Source organism: Pongo pygmaeus, chromosome 1, assembly GCF_028885625.2.
Source record: "Pongo pygmaeus isolate AG05252 chromosome 1, NHGRI_mPonPyg2-v2.0_pri, whole genome shotgun sequence".
In the NCBI taxonomy this organism is placed as follows: Eukaryota; Metazoa; Chordata; class Mammalia; order Primates; family Hominidae; genus Pongo; species Pongo pygmaeus.
Window position 1 is genome coordinate 94,695 of NC_072373.2, and position 12,038 is coordinate 106,732.

At 46.3% G+C, this 12,038-nt stretch overlaps 2 non-coding genes across 2 annotated transcripts; both read right to left on the reverse strand.

Moving 5' to 3' along the window:
* Window positions 1-1,029: 1,029 nt before the first annotated feature.
* Window positions 1,030-1,101, reverse strand: TRNAE-CUC (transfer RNA glutamic acid (anticodon CUC)). Its single transcript has one exon. It is a non-coding gene; the product is annotated as a tRNA-Glu (tRNA).
* Window positions 1,102-1,485: 384 nt separating this feature from the next.
* On the reverse strand, window positions 1,486-1,591 carry TRNAL-CAA (transfer RNA leucine (anticodon CAA)). The gene is made up of 2 exons: window positions 1,554-1,591; window positions 1,486-1,531 (listed from the first exon to the last, which is right to left on the reverse strand). It is a non-coding gene; the product is annotated as a tRNA-Leu (tRNA).
* Between the last annotated feature and the right edge of the window lie 10,447 nt (window positions 1,592-12,038).

Here is a 12,038-nt window from a genome sequence, read left to right on the forward strand (position 1 = left end):
CCTCTGCCCCGCCGCCACCCCGTCTAGGAAGTGAGGAGCACCTCTGCCCGGCCGCCCCGTCTGGGAAGTGAGGAGCACCTCTGCCCGGCCGCCCCGTCTGGGAAGTGAGGAGCGCCTCTGCCCCGCCGCCCCATCTGGGAGGAAGTGAGGAGCGCCTCTGCGGGGCCGCCCCGTCTGGGATGTGAGGAGCGCCTCTGCCCGGCCGCCCCGTCTGGGACGTGAGGAGCATCTCTGCCCAGCCGCCCCGTCTGGGAGGTGAGGAGCCCCTCTGCCCGGCCGCCCTGTCTGGGAGGTGTACCCAACAGCTCCGAAGAGACAGCGACCATCGGGAGCGGGCCATGAGGACGATGGCGGTTTTGTTGAAAAGAAGGGGGGGGGAAGTGTGGGGAAAGGAAGGAGAGATCAGATTGTAGCTGTGTCTGTGTAGAAAGAGGTGGGCATAGGGGACTCCATTTTGTTCTGACTAGGAGAAATTCTTCTGCCTTGGGATGCTGTTGATCTATGGCCTTTCCCCCAGCCCCCTGCTCTCTGAAACACGTGCTGTGTCAACTCAGGGTAAAATGGATTAATGGCGGTGCAAGATGTGCTTTGTTAAACTGATGCTTGAAGGCAGCATGCTCTTTAAGAGTCATCACCACTCCCTAATCTCAAGTACCCAGGGACACAAACACTGCAGAAGGCCGCAGGGACCTCTGCCTAGGAAAACCAGAGACCTTTGTTCATGTGTTTATCTCCTGACCTTCTCTCCACTATTATCCTATGACCCTGCCATATCCCCCTCTCCGAGAAACACCCAAGAATGATCAATAAACACTTAATTAAAAAAAAAAGATATCATGAGTAAAGACATTGACTACATATACGGCGCTCATAAACTGTAGTAGAGTCCATTTCAGGTAACTACTCTGCAAAATGAGGATACCAGGTGCCTTTTGCCCTTTGTTTAGAAGTCAAGTCACAGCTGACTCTGGGAACATGACCTATGCGTTAGCCCTACTCCACCGGAAACAGTTTAAAAAAGAGGCTTACTTCCCTGACCGGGAATCGAACCCGGGCCGCGGCGGTGAGAGCGCCGAATCCTAACCACTAGACCACCAGGGAAGACATGGTAGAAAGTTTAGCAATATCCTATACTAAATAAATATGCTGTGACGTATATCCTATAGAGACATATGATTGGATGCGGTTTCCTCTCAACATTTGGGGATATGCCGAGACTGCTTCCTTCCCCTTGGTAGGTAGCCCCCTTGCTGCGGCAGACAGAGAAAACCGGGCAGCAAAGATGAGTAGTCTAGTTGTAACCTTCTTGCTGGAGAAGACAATAAAATACCAACGGACTCCAGGAAAATTCTGGGGTTTCTTCCGGGGAATAAAATACCAATAAAAGGAATGTGTCAGAAGTGGGATTCGAACCCACGCCTCCATCCGGACTCCAGGAAAATTCTGGGGTTTCTTCCGGGGAATAAAATACCAATAAAAGGAATGTGTCAGAAGTGGGATTCGAACCCACGCCTCCATCCGGAGACCAGAACGCCCGTAGGCAAGGTGCTTACCTTGAGTCTGGCGCCTTAGACCACTCGGCCATCCTGACACTCGGAAGCGAGGCGCTTCTCACTTAGCCTGGTACTTGTGTCCACTGGTGCCAGCCTGCCGCGTCACACCCGTGTTGCGGCCGTGGGAATCCTACTGACTGGTCGCGACGTTTCAGCGCTTCCGGTTCCCGGCGGAGCTCTGGAGAAAGCCGCGACTGCAATGCAGCCCGGAGTGGCCGATAGCGCTCTCCCAGGCCGGGAATCGAAGCTAACGACCAGGGGTTAGTGACCGTGGGCCAGCGCCTGGCCCCGCAAATGCAGGACAATGCCTGAGAAAGGCAAAGCACGAGCTACCGCCTCACTTTCCGGCGCAAGCTGGGGAAACTCTGGCAAGCAGTTTCTACTTGGAAAGTAGTTGGAAAAACGCTTGCCACAAAGTGACAAATGGATGCTTTTGTTTTTCTTCATTATCATCATTATTATAACGGCTTTCTGCTTTATTGTGCCTGCACATACCCTCCCCTCAAGGTCCACCGCGCTTCCTCCACGAAACCACATAGATACGGTTGGCGATAACGGCCAGATTCGGGAGGTCCTAGGTCAGAGGGGCTGATGCGGGCCTCGGCTGAGGTGAGGGAAGTCAGGCTGCGTTTACACAGCAGTTAACGAGTGCTTTAGCGTCCAATGGGAAGGCCCGGGACTCGCATTGCAGAGCAGCTCTGGCAGTGTCCTCCCGGTGGGCTGTGAGGTTACCTGTGAGCCCAGATACCACTAATCCAGGCATTCATTCGTTGAATCTTAACATCGAGTGTCCACTGGGAACACAACAGTAAATAGACAAAGCCCCAACTTGGTGAGCTGACTTGCTAGTGAAGGAGATGACCAGCACGATCACATGTACAGAGTGTGAGGAAAAACCAAAAGCAATGAAGTGGTGGAGAAGTTCTATTTTTAGACTGTGCAGTTAAGTAAGGCCTCACTAAAGTGACTTTTGCTAAAATATTTTTCAAAAACTAAAATATATGTCATGCAGCCGGGCGCGGTGGCTCATGCCTGTAATCCCAGCACTTTGGGAGGTGGGCGGATCACCTGAGGTCGGGAGTTGGAGACCAGCCTGACCAACATGGAGAAATCCCGTCTCTACTAAAAATACAAAATTAGCCGGGCATGGTGGCGCATGCCTGTAATCCCAGCTACTCGGGAGGCTGAGGCAGGAGAATCACTTGAACCTGGGAGGCGGAGGTTGTGGTGAGCCGAGATCGCGCCGTTGCACTCCAGCCTGGGCAACAAGAGTGAAACTCTGTCTCAAAACAATAAAAAATAAAAAAAAAATAAAACAAAATAAAATAAAATTAAATTAAAATAAAATAAATAAAATAAATAATAATGTCAGGCAAATATAAAATCCACGTGTCAAGATTTTATTCAATTAACTAATGATGAAAGGTAATAACTTTAAAGAGAAAATTATTCTGATACTTGTTCAAACAGCAAGGGAGAATTTTATTCAAACTATTACCATAGGGGTGAGAGATTGGGCTCAACTCCAAATCAACAAAGACAGCTAGAAATTTAAAGCCAAGGTGCAGACTGTTGGGGGTGGGGGGTATCAGTGGATGGAAAATTACTAAGAAAATGGGCCAAGTGGGGCAGCTCAGGCCTGTAATCCCAGTGCTTTGGGAGGCCTAGTCAGGAGGATCGCTTCTGCCCAGGAGTTTGAGGCTTCAGTGAGCTATGATCAAGCTCACCTTTCAAAGAAATTTGAAATTTCAAAGAAAGAAAATTACTAACAGGAGACATTAAGGGTTAGGGGAGAAGGAAAGAAGGAAGGAAGGGAGGCAGGAAAAAATTACTAATAGGAGTAGGGGCTACATGCTAAACAGGCCTTAAAAGATTCTTACTTAATGGAGGCCAAAGACTTGGACATCAAAGGTGAAAAATTCAAAGGTGAGAAATGAGTAACTTGATCAATATCAAGGCTGGGGGAATTCACACTAAACTGACTTAGCAGGACTGTTTGCTAAGACTAGGCTTTACAGGTCAAAGACAGGATAGGGGCCAAGGTGGGGGCCTAATCAAAAACAGGAATCAGAGGCGCCTGACTGAAGTTTGGTCAAGGAAGGTCTTTGTCAGTGACCTATACAATGTTACCAATGTTACAACTAATTAGCAGGAGAATTTCAAGAGACTTTTAAAATAATAATTCAGCCAAATGAAGGCTGAAAAGAGGTTGCTAACAGATTAAAGTTGGGTTAATATCCTGAGTAATAAACTGTGATATTGGAAGTTGGGATTTCTACTTCGGGGTTATCTTTTCTTTGCCAGAGATAAATCGGTTGTGTCTCTGGACAAATTTTATTTATATTGCTATCCTTGGACCATTTTCATTACTATTAGTTTTCTAAAAGTTAACTTCGGCTGGGCGCTGTGGCCCACGCCTGTAATCCCAGCACTTTGGGAGGCCGAGGTGGCCAGATCACGAGGTCAGGAGATCGAGACCATCCTGGCTAACACGGTGAAACCCCGTCTCTACTAAAAATACAAAAAAATTAGCCGGGCGTGGTGGCGGGCACCTGTAGTCCCAGCTACTCAGGAGGCTGAGGCAGGAGAATGGCGTGAACCCGGGAGGCAGAGTTTGCAGTGAGCCGAGACCGCACCACTGCACTCCAGCCTGGGTGACAGAGCGAGACTCTGTCTCAAAAAAAAAAAAAAAAAAAAGTTAACCTCTACCTCCCTACCAAGCTGCAAAATAGCCAAGTCAATAAAAATTAATAAAGGTGCACATACCAGTGGAAACAGATAATCCCACAAAGGTCTGCTAGACAATGCCAAGTTCCATGGGGAGGACACCTAGTAATCTCTTTTGTCTATTTCCAGGTTTTTAATATTTTTTCCTTTTGAAAATATTTTATCTTTAATTGACAAATAATAATTATATATCTTTGTGGAGTACCATGTGATGTTTCAATTCATGTACACATTGTGAAATGATCAAATAAGGCTAATTAACATATCCATCACCTCCCATGCTTTTATGATTTCTTTGTGGTCAGAACATTTAAAATCCACTCCTGCAGGAATTTTGAAATATGCATTATTATTAACCACAGTCACCATTCTGTGCAGTAGGTCACAAGAAATCTTTCCTCCTGTTGAACTAAAACTATGTACCTTTTAACCAACATTCCACCCTCTCTTTCCTCATTCCACGCCCCACTCCAAGCCTCTGATAACCACCATTCTACTCCTTTTTTCTATGAGTTCGACTTTTTTAGATTCAAACATAAGGGATAACATCAAGTATTTGTCTTCCTGTGCCTGGCATATTTCATGTAGCAGAAGGCTGTCTAGATTCACCCATGTCACAAATAACATAATTTTATTAACCATTCATCCTTGATGGGTATTATGGTTGTTTCCATAACTTACCCATTGTGAGTAATGCTGCAATAAACGTGAGAGTGCAGGCATCTCTTCGACATAATGATTTCAATTACTTTGGATATATACCCAGTAGTGGGAGTGCTGGATCATATGGTAATTTTGTTTAAGTTTTATGAGGAGCTTCCATACTGTTGTCTATAATAGCTGTACTAATTTACATTCCCACCAACAATGTGCAAGATTTCCCTTTTCTCCTCATCCTCACCAATGCTAGTTATCTTTCATCTTTTTGATAATAGCCATTCTAACAGACGGAAGGTAATATCTTTTTTTTTTTTTTTTTTTTTGGAAAGAGAGGTTCGCTCCTGTCACCAAGGCTGGAGTGCAATGGCACAATCTAGGCTCACTGCAACCTCCACCTCCCAGGTTCAAGCGACTCTCCTGCCTCTGCCTCCCAAGTACCTGGGATTATGGGAACGTGCCACCACGCCCAGCATAATTTTTGTTTTTAGTACAGACAGGGTTTCACCATGTTGGACAGGCTTGTCTCGAATTCCTCAGGTGATCCACCCACCTCGGCCTCCCAAAGTGCTGGGATTATGGGCGTGAGCCACAGGGCCCGGCCAGAAGGTAATATCTCATTGTGGTTGTAAGTTGCATTTCCCTGATGATTCGTGACATTAAGCATGTTTGCATATATCTGTTGGCCATTTGTATGTCTTCCCTAGAGAAATGTCTATTCAGATTCTTTGCCTATTATTTAAGTGGGTTATTTGCTTTCTTATCATTGAGTAGTTTCTTTTTGATTCTGTACAAATTTTGGGATTGTTTTTTCTTCCCCAAAGGTATTTAAGGATTGTCTTTTCTATTTCTGTGAAAACTGTCATTGGAATTTTTATAGGGATTGCATTGAATCTGTAGATTGCTCTGATAGCATGGACATTTTAATAATATTGATTCCTCCAATCCATTACAATGAAATATCTTTCCATTTACTCATTTCTTCTTCAATTTCTTTCATTAATGTTTTATAGTTTTTAGTGTAGAGCTCTTTGGTTAAATTTATTCTTAAGTATTTTATCTTTTTTTAGCTGTTGTAAATGAGATTGTTTTCTTGATTTGTTTTCCAGATAGTTTACTGTTACTGTGTAGAAATGCTACTGATTGTGTATATTGATCCTCCAACTTTACTGAATTAATTTATTAGTTCTAACAGACTTTTTTAATGTAGTCCTTAGGGTTTTCTATATATAAGATAATGTATTCTTCTGCTGTTGGATGGAATGTCCTGTGTACATGTGTTAGGTCCATTTGGTCTAGAGTTTAGTCTATGTCTGATGTTTCCTTATTGATTTTCTGTCTGGATTATCTGTCCATTGCTGAAAGTGGGGTGTTTAAGTCCCCTATTCTTATTATATTGCAACCTATGTCTCCTTTTACCTGTATTAATATTGCTTTATATATTTAGGTATCCCAATGTTGGGTGAATATATATTTACAATTGTTGTATATTTTTGCTGAATTGATCCCTTTATTTTTATGTAGTGACCTTATTTGTCTCTTTTTACAATTTTTGACTTAAGGTTTTAAAGTTTATTTTATCTAAGTATACCTGCTCCTGTTCTCCTTTGGTTTCCATTTGCCTGGAGTATCTTTTTCTATCCCTTTACTTTCAGTATATGTGTGTCTTCATAGGTGAAGTGAGTCCTTTGTAGGCAACATATAGTTGGGTCTTTTTTTTTTTTAATTCACTCAGCCACTCTATGTTTTTTAATTGGAAAATTTAATCCATTCATATTCAAAGTATTTTGAATTCTTTGTTGAGCAATTTATACATCTCTATCTTTTTAGAGTCAGTCACTGGTGCTTTATTTTGTCCCTTTGGTGATGCATATTTCTTTTTTTTTTTTTTTTTTTTTTGGAGATGGAGTCTCGCTCTGTCGCCCAGGCTGCAGTGCAGTGGTATGATCTCAGCTCACTGCAACCTCTGCTTCCTGAGTTCAAGCGATTCTCCTGCTTCAGGCTCCCGAGTGGCTGGCACTACAGGCATGCACCACCACACCCGGCTAATTTTTGTATATTTTAGTAGAGATGGGGTTTCACCATATTGGCCAGGCTGGTCTTGAACTCCTGTCCTCAAGTGATCCACACTCCTCGGCCTCCAAAAGTGCTGGAATTACAGGCGTGAACCACCGCACCCGGCTGGTGATGCATATTTCTAATTGTTCTTGATTCTTTCATGCATTGGTGTGTGCGTATTTGAAGAAGTAGCTACTTATTCCAGTCTTTGAAGACTTGATTATCTAAAAACACCCTTTATCTATCAGTCAGCCTGTACAGAAATCTGGGCAGGCTGCCTGTTGTGGCCAATGGGTGAGCTTGCTGCTTAAGTCCTCAGGTTTGCTGGTCTAGTGACTGGATGAGCGGACAGGCAGGTCTGAAGGCTGGATCCACTAGGGTGGACCAGTTGATTGGATCCGCTGGGGTGGACCTAGAACCTGTGTCCCTTGTGGCAAACCTGAATCCCAGGTCTACAAGGGCTGACTTGCCACTGGAGTGGGTCTTGAGCCTGAGTCTGCAGGGACCAGCCAGGTACTGAGATGGGCCTGGAGTCTGTGTCATCTGGAGCCTAAGTCCACAGGAGTAAACCTATGTCCTGAGTTCACAGAGGCTGGCTTGGAGGCCTGAATCTGCAGCAGTATCACTGGATCCTCAGTCCACGGAGGCTGGCCTGGCTCCAGGGTCTGCTGGGTTGGCCTGGACCCCAACTCCACTGGAGCCTGGGATTATACGTACTTACCAGGTACCTGGATCCACGGGGGCTGGCCTGAAGCCTAGGTCTACAGGGGTTGGCCTGAAGGCTAAGGGTGTGTGTGTGTGCTATTTTGGAGACTAGGTCTTTAAGGTCTAAGGGTGTTGACCTGGTGCCTGAGGCTAGACGTGCTAACTTGGCCCTGGGGTGGGCCTGAAGCCTGGAGCTGCAGAGGCAGGCCTAGGACCTTGGGCTACCGGGGTCAGCCTAACCCTGGGGTGTGTCTGGAGACTGAGTCTGTAGGGCCTGGCCTGGTGCTTGGGTGAGCTTGAAGGCCTGTGCCACTGGTGCTGGCCTGGTGCTGGAGTAGGCCCAGAGGCCAGAGACTGAGTCCCTGGTCTGGAACCTGGGGATGCAGGATCCAGCCTAGGCCCAGGGACGCTTGAAGGCTTAGACCTCATGTACTGGCCTAGAGTCTGGGGATATGGGGGCCTTCCTGGTGCTGGGTTTGACTGGGGTGGGCCCAGTGTTAGGGTCCAAGGCAAAGTCCAGTGCTCACTTCTCTCTTCTTTCTCCAAGTAGAAAGTATCTCCCTCTGCTGTGCTGCTTGAGGTTGAAGAAAGGGTGATGTAGGCAAATGTAAAACTGTCCTTCCTACCATCTTTGATGCCCCTGTTCCTTTTTGTGTGTGTGTGTGTTTTTTTTTTTTTTTTTGACAGTGTCTGGCTCTTTCACCCAGGCTGGAATACAGTGGTGCAATCCTGGCATCTTGACTCACCGTAACCTCTGCCTCCCAGGCTCAAGCCATCCTCCCACTTCAGCCTTTTGAGTAGCTGGAACTACAGGTGCACACCACCACACCTAGATAATTTTTGTATATTTTTTGTGGACATGGGGTCTCCGGAACTCAACCAATCCACCTGCCTCAGCCTTCCAAAGTGCTCAGATTACAGGCATGAGCCACCAAGCGCGGCCAATGCCGCTGTTCTTATTTCTTTGCTATACCCAGGTGCTGTGGTCTCTCATCTGGTTTCCTTACTTCTATTTTTTTTTTTTTTTTTTTGAGGCAGAGTTTCGCTCTTGTTGCCCAGGCTGGAGTGCAATGGTGCAATCTCAGCTCACTGCAACCTCTGCCTCCTGGGTTCGAGCGATTCTCCTGCCTCAGCCTCCCGTGTAGCTGGGATTACAGACACGTGCCACCCACACTGGCTAATTTTGTATTTTTAGTAGAGACGGGGTTTCTCCATGTTGATCAGGCTAGTCTCAAACTCCCGACCTCAGGTGATTCTTCCTGCCTCAGCCTCCCAAAGTGCTGGGATTAAGGCGTGAGCCACCATGCGTGGCCATGGTTTCCTTACTTCTTGTGAAAATATTTTCATTTGTGAATAGTAGTTCAAATTGATGTATCTAAAGGGGGATAGGAAATGGAGAATCCTGGTCTGGGCATGGTGGCTCATGACTGTAATCCCAGCACTTTGGGAGGCTGAGGCAGGAGGAATCACCTGAGGTTGGGAGTTTGAGACCAGCCTGGCCAACATGGTGAAACACTATCTCTAGTAAAAATAAAAAAAATTAGCTGGACGTGGTGGCAGCTGCCTGTAGTCCCAGCTACTTGGGAGGCTGAGTCAGGAGAATTGCTTGAACCCGGGAGGTGGAGGTTGCAGTGAGCCAAGATCGCACCATTGTACTCAAGCCTGGGTGACAGAGCAAGACTCTGTCTCAAAAAAATAAAATAAAATAAAATAAAATAAAATAAAATAAAATAAATAAATAAATAAAAGAAAGGAAAAGAAAAGAAAGAAATGGAGAATCCTTTTCTGTCATCTTGTTCTATCCCTAAGGTGGACAATTTTTTATCACTTTGGAGTCCTGTCTGAAGGGAGAAAGTGAACAATGGAGAAGGGTGGTTTTCTATTACCCTCGTATCCTAATGCTTCTGGTGGCCTATTTGACCCTCAGACCCGTCTGGCCAGCCTGACCTCACCTCCCTGTCTCCCATATGCCCCAGCAAGCTTGGTGCCTTTTCCTAAAGGTGCTTGATCTGTCTTTGTTCTTTTTGCCTTGCCCAGAAAAGTCCCTTGCTCTAGCTGAGCCCCATGGACCAGGGATGCTGCAGAGAATAAAACAAATTATCTGTCCTCAAGATGCTCACATTCCAGCAGAAAGACCTAGACTAAATAAAATAAATATTTGGTGGGGATGGGTAGTGATACATACTGTTGAGAAAAATAACGCATAGAAAGAGGTTAGGGAGAGATGCAAGTGGTTCAGAAGGTCTCTCGGTATGTGGCATTTGAGCAGAAATTTCAAGAGAGTCAAGGAGTGACTAGATAAAATGTCTGAGGGAAGAGGGCTCCAGGGAAAGAGAAGAGCAGAAGAAAAGGCCAACAAGGAATGCAAAACAGACAATATGGTTGAAACTGAGTGAGAGGGCCTGGTGCTAGCCTTTGGATTGACAGTGAGTGAAAAGGAAGGTTTTGAGCTGTGTGATAAGATCTTTCCTGCTTTTCAAGGATCCCCTTGGCTGGTTATGGTGGCTCATGCCTGTAATCCTGACTCATGCCTGTAATCCCAAAGCTTTGGGAGGCCAAGGAGGGAGGATCACTTGTGCCAGGAGTTTGAGACCAGCCTGGACAACATAGTGGGAGACCATCTCTACAAAAGATTTAAAGAATTTGCTGGGCATGTTGGCATGCACCTGTAGTCTTAGCTACTTGGGAGGTTGAGATGGGAGGATTGCTTGAGCCAGGACTTCAAGGATGCGGTGAGCTGTGATCGTGCCACTGCATTCCAGCCTCAGTGATGGAACAAGATACTGTCCCAAGAAAGAAAAACAAAAAGGATCCTCTGGCTGCGTGTGGAGGGTAGACTATAGAACACAAGAGTAAGGCAGAGAGAACAGTTGAGAGGTGCTGCAAGCCACTTTGGTGGACTGGATGGCAACAGGCTGCATGGTGAGCAAGATTTGAATTCTGGGTATATTTTGCAGGTAGAGCTAATAGGATTTGTTGATGTGCAAGAAGTAAATGAGCCACAAAAAGGATTTTTTGGCCTGAGCAATAGAAGGAAAAAACTCATCATTTACTGACAAAGGGAAGGATAAGGGGAGGCAGATTATGGAGGAGGGAGAGTTCAGTTTTAGACCTTCCAGTTTGAGATACCTAATAGATATGTCAAGTAAGCAGTTAGGAATGATCCTCTGGAGTCCAGGGGAGAGGTGATGCTTTGTGATGAAGTCCTGTCCATTTAGTTTTCAAGGTAAAGCATCTTTCATTATGGTCTGGCCTAGGGGAAAAAGCATGGTGTGGTTAGCCTCTGCATGAGTACCCAGAAAGTCTAAATATAGGCCAAAGGCTAGAAATAAACATAGGCTTGAAGCCCAAGGCCCTAATCTAGTGGATCACAGTCTCTGCTCAGGGCTCCAAATGGGATGTTTAGTCACAAGCTGTTTTAGGTGTTCCTGGAGAGAGTGAACTGAAGACTATCAATGAGGAAAGGGGAGACAGAGAATTCTTTAGTTCCAACCATGTTTCCCAGTTCTGACTGGTGGGAGGCTTCATTTCTAACCAGCTGAATGAGCAGTGTGAGGAGGGTAAGATCTACCAGGTCCTGGTGGGTGGAAGCGTGGAGAGAGAGCTAGGGAATAACTCAAAAATAGTCTGGTGAGTGGACTAAACAGGAGGGGAATGCAACAGGAATAGAACTAGAAGAAATGTCTTCAAATTGTTGGTAGCTCACAAACTTCTGTATTAGAAGCTTAATGCTGGAAGATGGCTGAAGGGAAATGGTTGGGTTCATTTTTTAGCCCAAATGCAAAACTTTTTAGGTACAGAAGGAAGAAATGAGATGAGGCAAGGAAAAGGCGAGAAGATGGAGGGAAAGAGGCGGCAAAATTATGCAATGAGAGAGTCAGAGGCGAGCAGGAGGAAGGGCAGTTAGAAGTAAAACAGAAGGAACAACATTAGAGCACCCAGGCTGTTCGTGCTGAGGGGCACCTGCAGCTCAGTGCTGGTCTGCCCTCAGCCCTCACCTCGGCTTCCCTCCTGTGCTCATTGGCGCCCAAAGTCCAGAGGGGGCCGAGGCAGCAGGGGGCTGGCATGTCAGCGCTGCCCGAGTATGCGCACACCCGGCCGGGTTGCAGTAGCGCCGGCCTTGGCCTCAACTTTGCTCTGAGATCAGAGTGGGCACTGGGAGCAGGGAGCAGCCAGGCAGTGAGAGCAGGTATTTCAGAGCCCGTGGAGCAGGCACCAGGAGCGGGGAGAGACCAGGCAGCAGAACCAGGCATTTCTGAGCCTGCGCGGGCAGGGGGGGTCTTCCCAGCCTCTGGAGAGTGAAGAGATGCCTGGGTCTGCAGCCACAGCTTGAGCCGC